This window comes from Schistocerca americana, chromosome 4, assembly GCF_021461395.2.
Source record: "Schistocerca americana isolate TAMUIC-IGC-003095 chromosome 4, iqSchAmer2.1, whole genome shotgun sequence".
Taxonomy (NCBI): domain Eukaryota; kingdom Metazoa; phylum Arthropoda; class Insecta; order Orthoptera; family Acrididae; genus Schistocerca; species Schistocerca americana.
In genome coordinates, this window is record NC_060122.1 from 515,963,424 (window position 1) to 515,985,783 (window position 22,360).

Consider the following 22,360-nt stretch of genomic DNA (forward strand, 5'->3'; position numbering starts at 1 on the left):
TGCGAAAGCATTCTGTTGGCACCCACCTACATAGGGAGAAATGATCATTACGATAAAATAAGAGAAATCAGGGATCACACAGAAAAATTTAAGCGCTCGTTTTTCCCGCGCGCCGATCTAGAGTGGATCGGTAAATAGACAGCTTAAAGCTGGTTCATTGAACCCTCTGCCAGGTACTTAACTGTGAATAGCAGAGTAATCACGTAGATGTAGATGTAGTGTATCAAGTGATGCTTTGCTGGTCCAGGACAGTTGTAAATTGTCCAGTACTCCTGAGGCACAGAAGTGTGGCAAGGTTAAGCATATCTTTTATTCATTATGTCACAAAGTGAAGTAATATTTCTTGTGTCCTAATATAATGAGCCTTCTCCCAGAGCAGTCACAGAGCCCACGGTAGTGGCTAGACGAAAGGAGTATTACCTAGTGGCAACAACATCACTTTCATAGACACTAAAGAGCTAAGGAAACTGGTATACCAGCCTAAATCGTGTAGGGCCCCCAAGAGTACGCAGAAGTGCCCCAACACGACGTGGAATGGACTCATCTAACGTCTGAAGTAGTCTTGGAGGGAACTGACAACACGAATCCTACAGTCATGTCCATAAATCCGTAAGAATAAGAGTGGGTGGAGATCTCTTCTGAACAGCACGTTGCAAGAAACCCCAGATATGCTCAATAATGTTCATATCTGGGGAGTTTGGTAGCCAGCGAAAATCTTTAAAGTTAAAAAAGTGCTTCTGGAGTCTCTCTGCAGAAATTCTGGGCGTTTAGGGTGTCCCATTGACCTCTGGAATTGCCCAAGTCCGTCGAAATGCATAATGGACATACACTCCTGGAAATTGAAATAAGAACACCGTGAATTCATTGTCCCAGAAAGGGGAAACTTTATTGACACATTCCTGGGGTCAGATACATCACATGATCACACTGACAGAACCACAGGCACATAGACACAGGCAACAGAGCATGCACAATGTCGGCACTAGTACAGTGTATATCCACCTTTCGCAGCAATGCAGGCTGCTATTCTTCCATGGAGACGATCGTAGAGATGCTGGATGTAGTCCCGTGGAACGGCTTGCCATGCCATTTCCACCTGGCGCCTCAGTTGGACCAGCGTTCGTGCTGGACGTGCAGACCGCGTGAGACGACGCTTCATCCAGTCCCAAACATGCTCAATGGGGGACAGATCCGGAGATCTTGCTGGACAGGGTAGTTGACTTACACCTTCTAGAGCACGTTGGGTGGCACGGGGTACATGCGGACGTGCATTGTCCTGTTGGAACAGCAAGTTCCCTTGCCGGTCTAGGAATGGTAGAACGATGGGTTCGATGACGGTTTGGATGTACCGTGCACTATTCAGTGTCCCCTCGACGATCACCAGTGGTGTACGGCCAGTGTAGGAGATCGCTCCCCACACCATGATGCCGGGTGTTGGCCCTGTGTGCCTCGGTCGTATGCAGTCCTGATTGTGGCGCTCACCTGCACGGCGCCAAACACGCATACGACCATCATTGGCACCAAGGCAGAAGCGACTCTCATCGCTGAAGACGACACGTCTCCATTCGACCCTCCATTCACGCCTGTCGCGACACCACTGGAGGCGGGCTGCACGATGTTGGGGCGTGAGCGGAAGACGGCCTAACGGTGTGCGGGACCGTAGCCCAGCTTCATGGAGACGGTTGCGAATGGTCCTCGCCGATACCCCAGGAGCAACAGTGTCCCTAATTTGCTGGGAAGTGGCGGTGCGGTCCCCTACGGCACTGCGTAGGATCCTACGGTCTTGGCGTGCATCCGTGCGTCGCTGCGGTCCGGTCCCAGGTCGACGGGCACGTGCACCTTCCGCCGACCACTGGCGACAACATCGATGTACTGTGGAGACCTCACGCCCCACGTGTTGAGCAATTCGGCGGTACGTCCACCCGGCCTCCCGCATGCCCACTATACGCCCTCGCTCAAAGTCCGTCAACTGCACATACGGTTCACGTCCACGCTGTCGTGGCATGCTACCAGTGTTAAAGACTGCGATGGAGCTCCGTATGCCACGGCAAACTGGCTGACACTGACGGCGGCGGTGCACAAATGCTGCGCAGCTAGCGCCATTCGACGGCCAACACCGCGGTTCCTGGTGTGTCCGCTGTGCCGTGCGTGTGATCATTGCTTGTACAGCCCTCTCGCAGTGTACGGAGCAAGTATGGTGGGTCTGACACACCGGTGTCAATGTGTTCTTTTTTCCATTTCCAGGAGTGTAGATGGAGGCTGGTGATGAGACAGGATGCTTACCTAAGTGTCACCTGGCAGTGTCGTATCTAGGCGTATCAGGAGTCCCACATCACTCCAAGTGCACACGCCCCTCACCATTGCAGAGCCTCCACCAGTTTGAACAGTCACCTGCTGACATGGAGAGTCCATGGATTCATGAGTTTTTCTCCATACCCGTACACGTCCATCCGCTTCCATCCGCACGATATGAATTGAAAAGAGACTCGTCCGACCGGTAAACATGTTTCCAATCATCAACAGTCCAAAGCCGATGTTGACGGGCCCAAGGGAGGCGTAAGGCTTTGTGTCGTGCAGTCACCAAGGGTACACGAGTGGGCCTTCGGCTCCGAAAGCCCATATCGTTGAAATTTCGTTGAATGGTTCACATGTTGACACTCGTTGATAGCCTAGCATTGAAACACGCAGCAATTCTGTTCAGTCGACGTTGGTCCCGTTCTTGCAGGATCTTTTTCGAGCCGCAGCGATGTCGGAGATTTGATGTTTTGCCGGATTCCCAACATTCATGGTATACTCGTGAAATGAGCGTACGGGAAAATCCTTACTTCATCGGTATCACGGAGATGCTGCGTCCGATCGCTCGTGCGCCAACTAAAACACCATGTTCAGACTCACACAAATCTTGATAACCTGCCATTGTAGCAGTAGTAAGCGATCTAAAAACTTCGCCAGCCAGTTTGTCTTACACAGGCGTTGCCGACTTCAGCGCCGTATTCTACCTGTTTACATACCTCTGTATTTGGATGTTGTTGTTGTGGTCTCCAGTCCAGAGACTGGTTTGATGCAGCTCTCCATGCTACTCTATCCTGTGCAAGCCTCTTCACCTCCCATTACCTACTGCAACCTACATCCTTCTGAATCTGTTTAGTGTCTTCATCTCTTGGTCTCCCTCTTAGATTTTTACCCTCTGCGCTGCCCTCCAATACTAAATTTGAGATCTCTTGATGCCTCAGGATATGTCCTACCAACCGATCGCTTCTTCTAGTCAAGTTGTGCCACAAATTTCTTTTCTCCCCAATTCTATTCAATACCTCCTCATTAGTAACGTGATCTACCCATCTAACCTTCAGTATTCTTCTGTAGCACCACATTTGAAAGCTTCTATTCTCTTTTTGTCTAAACTGTTTATCGTCCACGTTTCACTTCCATACATGGCTACACTCCATACAAATACTTTCAGAAACGACTTCCTGACGCTTAAATCTATGCTCGATGTTAACATATTTCTCTTCTCCAGAAACGCTGTATTTGGATATGAACGCCTATACAACTTCCTTCGGCGCTTCAGTGTAATTTAAACGGTTTAAACATCGCACTCTGGGAAACTTCTCAGGAGGCCCGTATGTTATCCGTTCATAATTAATTGGCGTGGCAATCACGGGAGTGGTGAGCTACTGTGACAGCAGTGTTTGTGTAGCACGAGCTACGTCCATTTTCTAACCGCAGAACTGCAGCCGCGGTCTGGTGCGAGCCACATTTTCTGTGTGACTTTTTCTCGCATTTCTCTTCACACCCCTTAAATATCAACCCTTATAATAAAAAACCTGTTCCAATTAGGTTAATATCTGACTCGTCCTGCACTGCAGGTCTTAATGCAGTCGGCAGTGGCTCGCGCCAAACTTAGGTTAGCTGTAACTCACACCGATGTGGCACTGCAGTCGGGCGACCTTACACCGATCGCCAGGGTTCAGAAATTTTCTTCATGGATTAGTATATTACTGACAGCCGTATCAAAATCCCTACACTAGTTTCCGTGATTATCCTGAATGGTGTGTGGAGGGTCATACCGAAATATCTGGGATTTCAAATGACCCCAAAGGAAGAAATGACATGCTGGTAGGTCAGGAGATCTTGAAGGCCAGAAAATGTCCTCGTTCTTGGAGATGTGATAATGGAATGCCGCGTGGTATGGCATGTGGCCCTGTCTTGTTGGAAGAGCGTGTTTTTCATCTACAGTGAGATCAGCACTAGGAAATGGTTCAAATGTGATCATAACGTTCTGCATTCACAGTAACAGCATTGCTGAGATCGTCTCAAGAAAAGAAGGTCCCATAATTCCAAACGATGATGCACCGAACTCCACTACCACTTTCTGACTGTGAAGTGGCGTTTCATGAGATATTTCAGGATTTTTACGTGACTAGTATCAAAAATTTTTCTTGTCAACGAAGACTGACATATAAAAACTGGTCTCATCGTTCATGATCAGATAGTTGCACAGGCCTGGGTTGTCGTTTACGAGTTCCAACAATTCTAGACAAAACTGTAGTCTGTTTGGAAGATGTCCGCATTCAGATTTTGCATTATCTCAATTTTGTGTGATGGTATTTCAGTTTCTTGTGCATCATTTGCCTTTGATGTAAAGCTGCAGCACGTGCCTGCGTGCTGAATTCCTTCGACTTTGTGGTGTAGGCTTCTTCCACTCTTGCTATGCTCTCTGGAGTGCACACGCATTTTGCACTTCCACTCCTCTTCCACACTGTATCATCCGCTTCCTCAAAGTTCTGAATCTAAACATTGATAGTATGTTCCGATGGGACTGGAATATGACTCATGAGATTGTAAGAAGCATGAAGGACACGCTGAAATCCACAGAGCTGTCACTGCTTTTGTAAAGCGCCTTTACGGCAATAACGCATTGTTCACTGTTCCACGACGTCATTTTGACTGGACATCAATATCAGGGTCAGTGGCAAAAGTCTGTTGTCCCCTTTTTTTTATTTCTAACATAATGTGCTATTTCCATGGTCTAAAGTCATATGTTTCACCGCTGCACCTGTTACATATAACGGATAACAGAAGATGCATCTCCCACTACTCGACTCTTTCTGTCAATTTCCTCGTAGCCCTCGCTCTGTCCATCCCCCATCTGCCCATCTCAACCTGTTCCCAGCCATGCTTATTGACATGTACAGCCCGTGGAAAACAGTTCAATAAAGCAGGGCCAATCTTACTCCCATAACACATATGTCATCTAGAGTGGGCTACAAATCATGGACTTGAAAATTCATTTATTTGTTCCTGATATATAGGCCGCAATGCAGACTGATAAAGCAGGCCAATACTGCTCTAACACATCACGTCTATCATGCAGGCCAACAGACATATCGCATCCCGGTAAACCGTTCCTCGTCCCTGACGTGTAGGCTGACCTGGAAAGGAGGTTAATTTCGTAGGTTCCCACACAACATGCCTATCGTACAGAGGAGCCTATACACTAGGGGCAGGAAAAGCACGTTCTTGCTTGTATCTCCATCGCTATTGGAACCAGGAGGCTATTAAACCTGCAGTGGTGATACTCATGAGGCCTGGTGTTTCTTTGTCAAATATCGTTGAAGTCCATCCAAGAGTTTGTGAGAAGACAAACACTCCACTCTCTCTCTCTTTCTCTCCCTCCAACCCCCCCCCCTCTCTCTCTCTCTCTCTCTCTCTCTCTCTCTCTATATATATATATACATATATATATATATTCCTTCGACTTTGTGGTGTAGGCTTCTTCCACTGTTGCTATGCTCTCTGGAGTACACACACATTTTGCACTTCCACTTCCACTCCTCTCTCTCTCTCTCTCTCTCTCTCTCTCTCTCTCTCTCTCTCTCTCTCTATATATATATATATATATATATATATATATATATATAGAGAGAGAGAGAGAGAGAGAGAGCACATGCCTGTTTTTCACTGTTAGCCAGAGGAACAATTTCCTCAATATAAATTATTGATTGCTCCTCCACTTCAAAGGTTAAACAATGCATTTCCCTCTGTATTAAACATTTTATTAATCTCAATGCATCACAAAATATTTTTTCAGCTACTCAGTTGCTCTATGTCCATCTGATAAACTCCTGTGTGTTAATACTCAAAATATAGGGAAGCCGTGTGTGAAAGTAACAGGCGCCAACATTTCAGATTTACCCGCAGGTATTCATTCAACATTATTACACATGTACATAATTAAATGTTTAATAAACAGGTGGTTGGACGATCACTGAAAGTAATAATCTTATGCCTTGGAACTGAGGATAGGAGACCTAGAGTGTGATTCAGATGAATGCGAATCTGGACAAAACATTTAGATTCACGTCGGGTCGTACACTGACTGCTGAGGGCTACTGCTTAAAGATAGAAAACACTACAGAAGGATACTTGTGTGCATCTGTTGCCTAGACAGAAACCATGTAGAACCTCTGACCGGAAGCAAGACTTCAGAGTGAAGCTTGAAATCACTGTATGTTGTTACAAACGATTGATCTCTCCCCGCTGTTTGCTGCGCTGTTGCGGCTGCGTCTCACCATACTCATAATCTGCATGCGAAGGCTGACGTGGCTACAAAATTGGTTCTTGGCCTTTTACCAGCTACTCCTCTCTGTCTGCATCCAGGTTCACCTCAGCCAGATGAGAGCCTCTCGTCCCGGACCAGTGTGGAGAAGTCGTCTAGGAGTGAAGTGTGCCTGTCAAGACACCTGCCAAAGGAAGTCTGCCCCCGAAGTCTCCAGACTATGAAGAAGAAGCAGTGACTTCCCATGGAGTGCTTCCGACCATTAAAACATAGATTGCGAGGTGCTGGGGCTAGTGGTGTATTTAACACTAAATTCTTTTAGAATCTTCATATGGAAATTATGCTCTAGCCCCCCCCCCCCTTTTCTAACTGCGACTTTTGCTGTTGCACATGGACTAAGAAGAAATGCGAACTGACTCTAATCGATCCTGCAAGTGGAGTAGAAAAGAGTTTGGCACCTGCAATAATTTAATTTGATAGAAATAATTTGATAAATAAGTTTCATTAATGTGGTGAGAAATGAAAGGGTTGCTCTACCGATCTACAGAATGAAAGTTCTGTCCAAAATGGCAATGTGATTTATTATGACTGAACTCAATAAACACAACACATGAAACATTTACAATATGACAAATTGGATACTCAAATAAATGCTGGAAGGTGAAGCTGTCCGTAAAATAGCTTGTGACGTTTATGACCAAGTGGTATGTGGAGCCAATTCCTTGCAACTCAAATCTTAAGAGAAACACCCAGCCAACCCAACATTAATTGCTGTTACAGTAGTGAGAACTCAGGCAATGAACACCCAAGACAGAACCACATAATAAAAGATGGGAACAGGCATGCTCTGCTGAGCTCTGATTATCACAGAGCAAAATTCCCTAATCTGCCGGTGCTGCGGACATACTTTACCAAGTCTTCTTAACTGCAAGGACACGAGCTGGTGTACCGGAAGCGATGGCTGTTTGCTTCGACGTCCAGTCATGGTTGTGATAATGTCGCGAGTATAGCCCGAAACAAATTATCCTGCTCTGGTTGTTCCAGACTAAAGACTTCCTAGCAATACAAATGCGCCTCTGAGGGCTTGCCACACAATCACTGACGGTACAGTGATTGATTTTAAGAAGCGAAGTCACACAGTAACTCCGATACTGTCAACTTTAGCCAAAACTGCTCAAGACGGACAACATAGGCCGCTTGTATGCAGAACGCTCAATTGCCAACTGTACTGGGGAAGTTACATTGAAGTCAAAACTTCAGCAACTTCGTCAAACAGTTACAATTAAATGAAAGTATATTAGACAGCCAACGGAAGGCAGGCTGTCCAGAGCAGCGAGAGCTCAGTCTTGTAACCTACTCCGACTGAAAGGCGAGAGCCAACTCCATCAAGAGCACCCATACAAGCCGTACACAGAACACTCCCGCCCCCACGACAGTGGCCGTGGTTAAACTTTCCACTCAGCAACACGAAAATCAGCGGAAAATTCCACTCTATTGCCGACGCACTACTATGTCCATCACACCAATGGAGATACTTGGCGCCAATTTCTACGCCAATTTTGCTACGTCACACAGCTATCCCCTGAGCCAGCCAATCACAGTAATGATTTTGCGTAAAACGTGGGAATTTGCCAGCCAAGACTGCCTGGGAACACAAGTCATTCCCAAGCCTTGCTGGTTGTTTTCAGTAAGTTTCTGCAGAGTAACGGAATCTCTACCCCAGCCGCTCCATCAGGCCCCTGTGGGCGTGTCCCCCCTGCTCTTATGACAATGTCGGCATCTGGAAAGCATGCACTCGACTCCCTCACACCCGTCGGCTTAACCCTTTCAAGATCAGCAGCACCCGCCTGTCACCAGACCACTCAGGTGACCAGAGACGCTGCGTGGGAAGTCCGTGTGTGAAGGAATAGCAACTTTTCACCACATGCAATTAGAGATGAAAATCGAATTACTCAGAGTAAGATAGAAATATGAGAGGGGGCTCATGCCACCTCTCAAAAGCTCTGCGCATTTCAGCATCATGTAACTTGTGACTGGCTGAATAAAAATCTTGAGAGTACCGACCAGTAAGAGGTTATCTAACAAGACGCTTCACTTTCTCTTTTGGTCACATTTCAGGTGGTTACCCAGTTAATAATCTTGTAAATATTGGTGCTACAAAATGCATCCAACTTCTTCCCTCTCTCTTCTTATTGCCATGCACTGTCCAATTTATAAGGACCTCCCATCTTATAAATTATTTACGTGAACCTGTGCTAACCGTTTTTACAGTTATTTAACTGTTTGGTTTTGCGATACCTGGGGGAAGTGTCGGCATCACACTATCGTGAATGGGACCTTAAACCTTTCTTCCCATTGCACCTTCTAATATTGCATTAACAGCCCTTGTTGTTCAGCGAATTTTTACTGCTTGCTGTTTCTTTTCGCAATGGTAGTTCTTCTGGGAGTTTCCATTTAAGCGGCATGCATCCCGTGACCACAAAGTTCGTTAAAAACGGTCTCTGTTGTCTCCGAACATCTTGGAGAGGTAATATACTTTGCATGACTTTGCACACTTGGCACCTGGGCAGCCTCTTTCCAAAGCACAGTCCTACCTGATTCTAATAAAATTATGGTGGTTCCCTTGGCATGGGGCGAGCGGCTATTCTGCGAATGGGGCTAACTTCCTGCAGTTTAAGGCCCCACCACGCTTCCCGCGTTCCTCACAGAGTTCAACTTGCTTCCACACTGGCTTCTCATTTAAATGTAAGTGTAATATAATATAGGTAATAGTAATCTAAATAGTTATGTACTGGCAATTTACGTAACATTATCTGGTGGGGATTAATTTCTTGTGATTAGATTTGACTCGTTCTGACGGGTTGTCATAATTTATGGGTCAGTTTCTAAAAAAAAGTCTCGAAGCGGTGTCACTGATAGAATTTTCCAGAGGTGGCCGTAGGATTCAGCTGCTTTCCACGAGGTAATATAGCAGACCGTCACTAGTGAGCTAGTTTCATGAGAGAGTAGCCAGGCGTGTGAGATAGAGTGATTGTGTGGCTTAACGCGAGTGAGGTGAATAACAGTCATTTTATAGATTTCCTTCTCACTGGACACAACAAGTTTAACGATTTTAACCATATTTGTTTGTTTTAATGAATGTAACAGCCTTGCCGCTGTGGTTATACCAGTTCCCATTGGATCACCGAAGTTAACTGCTTCGTTGGCTATCACTTGGATGGGTCAACGTCTGTGCCTGCCGAGTGCTGTTGGCAAGCAGTGTGTACTCAGCCCTTGTGAGACCAACTGACGAGCTACTTGATTGAATAATATCGGCGTCGGTCACGAAGACTAACTGCTGGAGGCAGAGCAGTGAGCTGACCACATGGCCCTCCGTATTCGGCGAGGCCTAAGGGCTAAGGATGACACGGCGGCCGGTCGGTTCCGTTGGGCTCTGAGGCTCTGAGCACTATGGGTTACCGTTGGGCCTTCAAGGTCTGTTCGGAGTCTGTAATGGCGCTGATACCCTCACTCCAAACACACGCGCGCGCGCACACACGCACACACACACACACACACACACACAACACACTACACACAACTCAGACACACACACACACACACACACACACATAACACACTACACACAACTCACACACACACACATACGCGCGCGAGAGAGTGAAACTCGTTTTAAGTATACTGAAGTAAAAATAAATTTTTGAAATGTGTTTTCTATAGATTTCATGTTTAGGAAATTTATTTTATCTGTTACACGAACAACTGCTGTACCATTTCGCATAGGCTTTAATACATATTTCTACGTGGGGATGGGGCTATTTAGGTTTTATCTTAACGCGATGTGCTGCTTTCAGTTGTAACAGTGCAAGTTATCTTTATTAAGATGGCCTCCATTCAACTATTTTATGGTATACCGAGGAGGGCAATGGTACAGCAGAGAAGAGACAGTTGCTACAGGAGACCATGGAAGCTGTTGCTGCAAAAATTTCAAATTTCAGAAAATTGGAGACGGTAGTGACGAGAGAATCTGGCATTTGCCACGCGTCACTGCATGGCTTTTATCAAAAAACAAGCGTACACGAGATTTCAACAGGAATTTGCATTCCACATAATGGTATACAGGGTGTTACAAAAAGGTACGGCCAAACTTTCAGGATACATTCCTCACACACAAAGAAAGAAAATATGTTATGTGGACATGTGTCCGGAATCGCTTACTTTTCATGTTAGAGCTCATGTTATTACTTCTCTTCAAATCACATTAATCATGGAATGGAAACACACAGCAACAGAACGTACCAGCGTAACTTCAAACACTTTGTTACAGGAAATGTTCAAAATGTCCTCCGTTAGCGAGGATACACGCATCCACCCTCCGTCGAATGGAATCCCTGATGCGCTGATGCAGCCCTGGAGAATGGCGTATTGTATCACACCCGTCCACAACACGAGCACGAAGAGTCTCTACATTTGGTACCGGGGTTGCGTAGACAAGAGCTTTCAAGTGCCCCCATAAATGAAAGTCAAGAGGGTTGAGGTTAGGAGAGCGTGGAGGCCACGGAATTGGTCCGCCTCCGCCAACCCATCGGTCACCGAATCTGTTGTTGAGAAGCGTACGAACACTTCGACTGAAATGTGCAGGAGCTCCATCGTGCATGAACCACATGTCGTGTCGTACTTGTAAATGCACATGTTCTAGCAGCACAGGTAGAGTATCCCGTATGAAATCATGATAACGTGCTCCATTGAGGGTAGGTGGACAACTAAAATGAGCACTAATATGGAAATTAAGCGTTTCCGGACACATGTCCACATAACATATTTTCTTTCTTTGTGTGTGAGGAATGTTTCCTGATAGTTTGGCCGTAGCTTTTTGTAACACCCTGTATTAGTGTCGAGTTTCAGAAGAAACTTTCAGAACTCATCAGACGACCTGCCCATCTGTATTATGGATTTTCCACAAGGGATGTTAGATAGTTCGGTAAGCTGTATATTACCGAGCTAAGTACGTTGAGGTATGTTACCAAAAGAAAACTGCTGGAGTGGATTCGCTGAATGCCTTCCTGAAACAGTAGTTCATCATTAGTTCATCGTTCAGAAGCAACTAGGTTCGACGGAGCAGTGAATCTCAATAATCAAAATGTGCATCCTCTTTTAAAGAATGTTTCAAAAGTATTATATCACCACAAACGCCAGTCCCAGAAGGTGTGTAACGCTGAATGTTCCTATATTGTATAATGGACACTTCGTAAAATCAACAGATCAAGAGAGGAATGAGTACAGTGCATAACATCTTCGAAGTGGGCTCATTTTAGATGCACAAATGGAGGGAAACTTCACGAATTCCCTGCTTTTTTCCTTGTTAGAATTTACGTTTCCTATTTTTTCTCCTACAAATGTTAGAATATTCTTTTTTACACCTTAATGTTATAATATTCGTATGATTACTTTTAGCTTGATGAACCATGCGTACGCTCATATCGATTCCAGCCGCTTGTTGAACAATCTGGGTTTCGTTTCCTGGCGACGGCTTCCCTTGCATCCTACGAGGGGACGACCTTGTGGCTCTTTAAGGCATTTCATCGCACATGCGGCTCTCTGTGGGCTCCAGTCTCGATGACTGTTGTGGATACTAACAGCTGTCGTTTGCTGAGGATGGAGACCAGTAGTCGTGCTGTCGTTGTTGATCGTTTGCCGTGAAGAGTATTCAATGCTGACTTAAGAACAATTGCTTCCCTCTACCTTGCGTCACGGGTTGCGTCTTCTGGGTTGGCACAATTCTCATTTTTGCTGCTTGGTTTACGGATACCGTTCTACAGCTCTTCATATTTCACCAAGGTGTAGTGTAGAAATAAATGGTGGGCACATTATTTTTCCATGAGATGAAGGTTGGATGCGATTCACGAAAACCCCTGTTCTTTTGCAGTGTCCTTGCCACTGAAATTCGTTTTGGTTTCCCGCCTGTAGCTTTTTCTAGTTTTCGCTAATGGTTGATATTTTGGCCTTTGATTTTGATGTGGGTTAGCGTAGGAGATAATCGGAACACGACCGCGTTATTCTTAAGATAGGACTTACATTTTGACCATTTCTAGTTGCATTATTGCCTGGCTAAGCGCAGAGATTGATTCTTTAAAATTCAAAGAGTCTCCTATTTTGGATGCTAAGGTGTTCAAAATTTTGTAAAATGTGTTGTATTTGAAGTAGCTGTGCGTTGGATCTCTAAACTGTATGTGTGTTTTACTCTGAATGTTTAGATGCCCAAACGGTGTTAAAACATTTGTATCTTCAAGTGTTTGTTTACATTATAGCTCTTGCGAGGTAGACGGGCACAGTCACTCTTGTTTTAATGTTATTAAGCCAAGGTCAAACAACTGTGCACGATGTGTAATTCATTTCTGTAAAAGAATTTTGATGAGTATTCTGTGTATATTTTAGAGTCTGAGGTGAAATAGGCAAACGTGTGATGCGTGAGTTGAACTGAACCCAGCAACCTTACCGTGGTCAATGCATTCATTTTCAGCTCCTTCTAATTCTGATTCAAAACTGTTGAACAATGCATGTGTTTTCAGCTCTTCTGTGAATTATCACTTTTTCATTTTCATACTGATTATGCAAGTTAAAAGATTGCTTGAGATAAATGTTTTCCTAATTTAAAATGTTTTTAAATGTCTCTCAAATGCTGGTTAATTTAAAATAGTATTCTAAATAATTGCGAATAGTCATTTGCGTGTCACTGGGGCAATCCACTGATTGTTAGTGAGATATAAGATAAAATTAAAAATATTTAAGATCTAAAGGGTTTGTGTTTGGTACACCCAGCACCTTACCACTTCCAGATCCAGGCTCTCTACCATTTCACTTTAAAAATAAATTCCAAATTACAATTCAAAATAAATTTTTAGTTTACATTGTCTTAAAAATTATAACAGAGAGCAAATAATCATTAGGGCAATTATTACACGAAAAATCAATCTCTTAATACATTTTGCAGAAGATATTACCACAAGCATCTACACCAAATGAATATGTGGGGAAGTGGGGGTTTAGTCGGGCTGGGGTGACACCGGGAATTCACGTGTTCCTCATTACTAGTTAAAAACATTGTAATTTCGCAGTCATCCCACGGAGATAGCAGGCAACAGAACCGCCACGAAGCGTGATAGTGTCAGACACGTTGGTGTTGAGCAAAATAATTTATTAGATTTTCGTGGCTGTTTACCTTACTTTGTGATATTTTGTGTTAAGCAAGAAACTTATACGTGGTATTAAAAGATGGAACTAGTAATACAATGAATAATACCTTTAACAACCTTTATGAACATATGCCACTTAAACGATTCTTCACTTTCTTTCTTACGCAGAAGTAATTTTACAGATAAAGTACGGTTAGGGTAAAATCGGGTAACAGCAATGCTGTAAATCCGGAACTACCTGATATTTCAGCATGATTTCCTTACATATATTTTATATGTGTGATGTCAGAACTGTACGCTTTTTACAGTACATTTCTTGTGTGCCTGTGTTTTAATAGTTAAAATTTAGGCTTTACATGTAGACGTTACAGTTATTTTCCACCTTTGAATATTTTTGTAACTAGTTGGTTCAAAACGAGCGGAGAAAATCTCCTACCCGGACGGGAATCGAACCCGGGTCCGCTTGCTTGGGAAGCGAGCACGTTACCACCCAGTTAAGCAGGCGGACTGAAAAGGAAAATGCGCCATGATCACAGAATCCGCCTACAAAAGTCAACTAAGTGCAACAAAAGCAATTGAAAGAAAAACAGCCCTCAGTCACTATTTTTAACGAATTAACCGGGTTTCGACACTGCTAGGAGTGTCTTCCTCAGAATTTAAATCAAAGAATGGTCTATATTCTATAACATGGTCACAGAATTATGACTAAAAACGTATGATAAAGTATAAGTACGGAATTATCGTGAAAGACTGGCAGTACTTACATGCCATTTATAAAATAATAAATATATTAAATATCTTTGTGACTAATGCCCTTTTGGCATATTTATTAATGACATATAAGTACTGCCAGTCTTTCACGATAATTCCGTACTTATAATCTATCATACGTTTTTAGTCATAATTCTGTGACATGATACAGAATATAGACCATTCTTTGATTTAAATTCTGATGAAGACACTCCTAGCAGTGTCGAAACCCGGTTAATTCGTTAAAAATAGTGATCGAGGGCTGTTTTTCTTTCAATTGTAACTATTCACGGTCTCTGAACGTATAGCCATGTACAAAATTTTGCAACAAAAGCATCGTCCTGGCAGGTTAAAAAAAATGACACCCAGTGATCACTTCATTGCAGATGCACACCACACGAACTCTTACGGGAATCGGCGAAATGCCGCGAGTAATGGGGATAAGGGGCAAGGACTGCTACCTCAGTAGTGTGTCCACAAGGTGAGAATTTGTGTCCGACGGGAGGCTCCTTTTACAAAAAAATTATATGAAAATGTTGCTAGCCTAGTATGTATGTAATAAGAAAACATCAAAGGAAATATAACGTTTCTTACATAAGTAGATAAAAAAGATCGTATAAGTTTTAACAGATGTGTAACACTAACTACTTAAGCATGGACTAGTCTTCAATAAGTTAATATAACCTAATAACCAGTAAAAAATAATATTTTATTTTCTGAATTTGGCACTTACGTTTCCATGACATTAATCAGTAGTGATCTGGCTACATGCGTGTGGATGTAGCGACCACTGTGTCCTGATGGTGCTGTAGTCAGCACATCTGCCTAGTAAGAAGGAAACCCGGGTTCGAACCTCGGTCTAGCACAAATTTTCAACTTTTCCCATTGATTTAAATCGATGTCCCACTGGCAGCCAGTGTCATTAATTCCTACTTGTCTTGATACACAGTTGCTGCACTATCAAAATGGTGTCTGTGCTTTCGGACATATTTGAAAGAGCAGACCCACATACATAAGCATATATTGCAGAGTGCCAAGCTATGTTAAATGTAATTTAAACACTGAAAAATATGTCCTCATAGTTCATATATGCTGTTCGTGCCTTGTTTATTAGTCACTGAAATAAAATTGAATACTCAACAATGAAAGCTGTGATTGTTACCTTAGCTACCCGTTTATATTCCAGCTTCCCCTACTGTAAAGCCTTATGTTTGTGACAGTTCAGCCAAACCTGAGGATAAGTAGAGCATATCCCAGTTTTAAACAGAAGTTTAAATACTGAGCGTAATATCATAGACAACGATGACTGCACATTGTGATGTTGATGCATTAAGTTGTTTTGAAAGCGGTGCTGATATTCAAGATAATAAAAGCGGGCTGAAAGCTGTGAGTTATCTGGGGAAGTTATCCTTGCATTACTGAGCAACTGTTTCACCAGGTATCCAGATTAGTTTACCAAATTGCCAACCAGACTAACATTAATGTCTAAATAGTTATCTTACGACAACCGGAAATAAAAAGAAATAAATCAGTTTATATTTAGACATTTATTTTAACATTGATCATTGTACCGTTAAAATTTCAGCATATTAAACTCGACTCAAAACTAAACTGGTGCCTTATTTGGGATTGTCAAAATGTGAGTTTGTAATCTTACGAACACATCAGATGTGGAGCCAAGAATGGGAGACTGCATACAGCACTGCATTCATAAAATAACACACGAAGAACGTTGAGACATATGCAAGAGGAAATTAACCACAACCAACCGATTCAATTTTCACCCAAAAAAGTTATAGTCGTAGCGCAATCCCGTCCGTCATGAAATTACCACACACTGGTATACTAAATTCATACTAATTGTCTGTGAAATCTTCCCGAAAAGAATAGCTGAGGGCTACTTTGATGATTACACCACATGCTTCACGTGGTCAACTTGGTTTACACAAAGAGTGTAACTCCACAATAGTTTTGATAGTTAAAATAAATCACGTCGAAACGCAATTTACAAAAGAAAAACGTCGAACTCGTTACTATCGTCTTACTGTTAACCTGATGTGTCAAACAATTGTATAAGCACGTGGTACTGGTCTCACAAAGTACGCCCCATGTGAATTGAACATAAAGAAAAGTTGCTATATTGAAAAATATTGTCAAGACGAGACATTATAATCTCATGCACATTCGCATTTAAGATTGATAATCTTAGTTAGAGTTACGGATCATCAACACGTGGTTCCACTTTACTCACAAAGTAGTGACAAAGCAGCTACTGGAAGATATTCTGAACTTCACACTCGAATTACACTGTGTTGCAATTTAAGACAACATAAGATGTTTTAGATCTAAACCTGAAATAAAGGTGGTTAAATTTTCGGTTAGGCTGAACTTCAGAAATCCATTGTCCTACGGACTTAGCAGAGACGTGCTTAGCCGGAGATCTTACCACTTCAGACGCTCGCCGCGGACAGACTGGCATGGGCCCCTACCGAGGGTACCTCCGAGATACAAACGGAAGTGACCAGAGAGGCAGCTTCCTATACCAACATGACAAGGGACGGACAGGACCATACCAAGAATAGACACCTCTTTGCTTTTAGAAAGTGTAGCTACCTGTTCCGACGTTGGTCCTACTGTTCTCTAGCAGACAGGCTTGTCTGCTACCATCAAGCATGCAATTAGAAATACATTTGCTCATTCATCCTTTCACACAGAAGGGATAGGGGATGACAGTATCTTATCACATACAGTGTATAAAAGAAAGCGGATGTAGGTTCCGTATGAGACTGTGTGACATGAATTACATATAAACTGTGTTTTAAAGTGTAGTAGTGTGACAGATTGTTCTTGTTTATGTGTAAAAGTAGCGCGTTCCGCTGCTCAGTCTCCTCCCAGATAGAGTAAATTTAGATGAGGAATTTATGCCGTAAATGAAAACAGATTTGAGAAGTTAATATGAAAGGAATCCAACAGAGACCTTTCAACATTTATAACTGAAAAGGAATTAGGGTTTCATTCAATGAATTAAATAATTTTTCTACCGGACGTGGATCGTTAATTACAAAATAAATTTTATTACAGTTGACTCCATGCCTCCCTACTCTTCTCCATGTCCACACGCGAATTAAGTAAGAGGCGTTCGGCATCACAGTTACAGGCCTGTGTACCGGTAACTGCGGCTGTGGTTGTACACGGGCGGATTTAGCGCGAGCACCGCACGCTTTGCGCGCCGCCGGGCCGTTTCCCCGCGTCCCCTGTGTGCCGTGGTCCGGTCGCGCCTATTTCCTCTGCGTTTGTGGAGGCGGGTTTTGAGCGCGGCATCCGGGTCGTTAGCTGGCGGCCCTCCCCGAACCTGGAAGCGCCGTCCACGGCTGCGCCTGTGTGGCCGGCCGCTTATTTGTGCCGGCACTGAAGTGTATCGCCCATTGTCCGCCAGTCGCCGGCGGCTCTTTTATGGCCCCGTGTGCTTTTTCGGACTCGAAAATTTAGAATGACTGCCGAATTCGATGAGCATCGAGGTGGGTTCCGATAGGAAAAAGGGGGCACCTGCGCTACACAAATAACGGCGGCTGCAGGCGTAACAAAAATGTGTAAAATGCCTCGTGCACGAACTAGTAATTACGGTGGCCTTCCGGACCCCTACTATTAAAAAAGATTACCGGCGCAGTTCTCTTAATTAGCACACAAAAAAGGGGTAGCGATTTAAAACTTTACGGTTAGCGGCAGAGGGTAGCGAAACGCCGATCGTAAACCTAGCATCAGAAGATAAGCAAAGCGCGGAAATTATTTACGCGCTACGTAACACTAATTATTCATTCTCTTTATATGCTCATTTGCTAAGCTGTATCAGATTAGAATCTGCTACGGCACTAAGGAACTGCTTCATTATGCCGTTCAGTGAAAGAAACAGCGAGTTTTCTTGTTCACTACCGACGCTAGATTAATAAGGCGTTAAAAGATAAAATATCCGGAAATTATCCTTAATGAGGTGAATGTAATCAACAATAATTACTAGTAAGAATGAGTGGCTTTTTAAAAAAGTTAACAACAGTATTGAACGTCACAGTAATGGGTCAAATCGAATTATGAAGCATCTGAAAATAGGGATATCTGTCCGAGGAGAAATATTTAGAAAATGAGTCGCATTAATTACCTTTATGTAAACGATTTATAAATTACCGCTACCATCACAGACTTTGTTAGCTATTGTAGTACTTATTTATTTAGCGACATGTTTCGAGGGAATACCTCATCTTCACCCTAAATGGCATTACAAAAACAATTTTACAGTAAGGTCATACTCATGTTACATAGTCTTTTTATAAATGCTGTGGTTACCCTGTGGAAGAAGGGAAAACTTAGTAAGAGGGCATGTCACTTTGGAAGCCGCCGGCCGCAGTGGCCGAGCGGTTCTAGGCGCTTCACTCCGGAACCGCGCGACTGCTACCGTCGCAGGTTAGAATCCTGCCTCGGGCATGGATGTGTGTGATGTCCTTAGGTTAGTTAGGTTTAAATAGTTCTAAGTTCTATCGGACTGATGACCTCAGATGTTAAGTCCCATAGTGCTGAGAGCCATTTTGAACTTTGGAAGCTGGACTGATGTTTGCTTGAAAATGTTTTGTAACAGTCACTGACTTTATTCTTCTGGCATGGCAGTCTCGTTGAACAAAGTGAGTGACTGTTACAAAACATTTTCATGCAAACATCAGTCCAGCTTCCAAAGTGACGTCCCGTCTTACTAAGTTTTCTCTTCTTCCACAGGATAACCACAACATTTATGAAAGGACTATGTAACATCAGTATGACCTTAATGTAAAATTGTTTTTGTAATGCCATTTGGCCTGAAGGTGAGGTATACCCTCGAAACATGTCGCTGAATAAATAAGTAATACAATAGCTAACAAAGTCTGTGACTGGTAGCGGTAATTTAAAAAAGCTTTACATATTTCTTGAGACAATCGTGGTCGAAAAATAGTAAAAATGGCTTCAAATTACCTTTAACCAAACGCTCCGTCAGATTCAATGCAGAACGAATTTTACGTTATTTCGGAGCCAATTCAGTCGTATCCTTCACTATTAATTCCAGTCTGTAATGCGTTTACAATGGTAACATTGCCTCATTTGCAAGTTTAACTGGTTGTTGCATTTTTTCCATGATGAAAAGGTTGATTCCAAAATGTTGCTCCTTTTCTGGCGAATCATGACTACGTTTACAGGAGTACGTAAAGGCGGAGAACAATAGCCGATGGCTTTCTGGAAATCATCGTCAGTTATATCGAGTGTCTGCACATTATGTGAAAACAAGAGTATGGTGTGGAGTTACTGCAACTCAAATTACTGAACCGATCTCGTTCTACCAAACCATGATATCGGATAGGTATCGGATAGCTACAAACAATTTTCAGAGAATTAACAAGAAAAACCTATGATTCATTCAAGCACGACAACGCCAGAGCACATGAATTTGCTTCCTTTAGACAAAAATACCTCCTAATGCTAACAGGCACTGAGGTGACAAAAGTTATGGGACATCTCCTAATACCGTGTTGGACCTCCGTTCGTGCTGCGTAGTGCAGCAGCTCGGGATCGTATGGACTCAAAATGTCGTTGGAAGACCCCTGCAGAAATATTGAGCCATGCAACCTCTATAGCCGTCCATAATTGCGAAAGTGTTGCCGGTGCAAGATTTTGTGGAGGAACTGATCTCTCGGCTAAGTCCTATGAATGTTCTATGGGACTCATGTCGGGCGATCTGGATGGCCAAATCCTTCGCTCGAATTGTCCACTATGTTCTCCAAACCAATCGTGAACGATTGTGAACCGGTGACATGGCGCATTGCCAACCGTAAAAATTTCGTCGTTATTTGGGAATATGACCTCCGTGGATCGCTGCAAATGATCTCCAAGTAGTCGAACATAACCATTTCCCTGTATGTCCACGTTATTAGCGATGGTCGCTGGACTCGGCTGTTCGATAGATGGTGTCAAATTAAACACCTTTCAGCCGCCAATTTTCAACATTATTTTATTAGGCAACCAGTTTCGGCGCTTTATTACGCCGTCATCAGGTCCCTGACCGACGTGTAGGAATACTCTAACTCGTTTGTGATCAAAGCAGGGGCCAGAAATACTGGTATTAGTAGATATTTACTTGCTACAGTGACCATTTCAAACATCACCGCCGACTGTTAGATTTAACTGTTTGAAGTGGTCACTGTAGCAAGTACATATCTACTAATACCAGTACCGCTGGCCCCTGCTTCGATAATAAACGAGGTAGAGTATTCCTACACGTCGGCCAGGGTCCTGAAGATGGCGTAATAAAGCGCCGAAACTGGTTGTCTAATAAAATAATGTTGAAAATTGGCGGCTGAGAGGTGTTTAATTTGACATCAAAATCATTTCCAGTCAGTTGGACTAGAGCACTGGGTCCACTCCATGTAAACACAGCTCACATCGTTACGGAACCACTACCAGCTTGCACAGTGTCTTGCTGACAACTTGGGTCCATGGTTTCATGGGATCTGCGCCATACTCTACCGTCATCTCTTACCAAATGAAATCGGGACTCATCTGACCGTCTATGATCCAACAATATGGTCAGGAACTCAGAAGAACCGCTGCACGCGATGTCGTGCTGTTCGCAAAGGCACTCGCGTGCCATAGCTGCTATAGCCTATTAACGCCAAATTTCATTGCGCTGTCCTAACGGGTATCGGATATGTTCGTCGTGCATCCCACATCGACTTTTGTGGTTATTTCACGCAGTCTTGCTTGTCTTTTAGAACTGACAACTCTAACCAAACGCCGCTGCTCTTGGTTATTAAGTGAAGGCCGTCGGCCACTGCGTTGTCCATGGTGAGAGGTAAAGCCTGAAATTTGGTTTTCTCAGCAAGCTCTTGACACTGTGGGTCTCGGAATACTGAATTCCATAACGGTTTCCAAGGTCAGATGTCCCATGCGTCTGGATCCAACTACCATTCCGCATTCACAGTCTGTTTACTCCCGTCGTGCGGCCATAAACACGTTGGAAACCTTTTCACATGAATCACCTGAGTACAAATGACAGCTCCATCAATGCACTTCCCTTTTATACCGTGTGAAGACTTCACTACCGCCATCTGTATGTGTGCGTATCGCAATCCCTTGATTTTTGTCACCTCAGTAGAACAATAGACGTCAGGGTTCTGCAAATCCTCGTCAGTTACATCAAGTGCCAGTAGATTATGTGAAAACAGGAGTATGGTGTAAAGTTTGTGCAACACGAATTATTGAACCGATCCTGTTCTGCCAAACGATGACTTCGGATAGTTATGTGAGCAATATACTGCAAACCCTTTTCACAAAATGGACGGAAAGACCTACTATTGTTTCAAGCATGACAGTGCCAGAGCAAATGAATGTGCTTTCTGTCAAGAAAAATACCTCGTAATACTGGCATAAGATGCGTTGAAGGAATTCTCTTACTCCCTCTGCAATATCTGCCCCAAATTTTGGCGCACGTATTATACTGTATGGGAACATCAGTATGATACCGGAATGACTGGAAAAGGCAGTGGCATGGTTGCAAGCAGGTTGACCACTGGAAGTAGTTCAAATGGTTTTGAGCACTATGGGACTTAACATCAGAGGTCATCGTTACTTATACCTAACCAACCTAAGGACATAACATACATCCATGCCCGAGGCAGGATTCGAACCTGCGACCTTAGTGGTCGCGCTGTTCCAGACTGAAGCGCCTAGAACCGCTCTGTCACAGCGGCCGGCCACTGGAGGTAGGGGCGGAAGCAACAGCAGGGGGTGGTGTGGCTATCTGTGAACGAAGGCAAACCTATTCGTCTCGGAGTGGTGTTTGCGT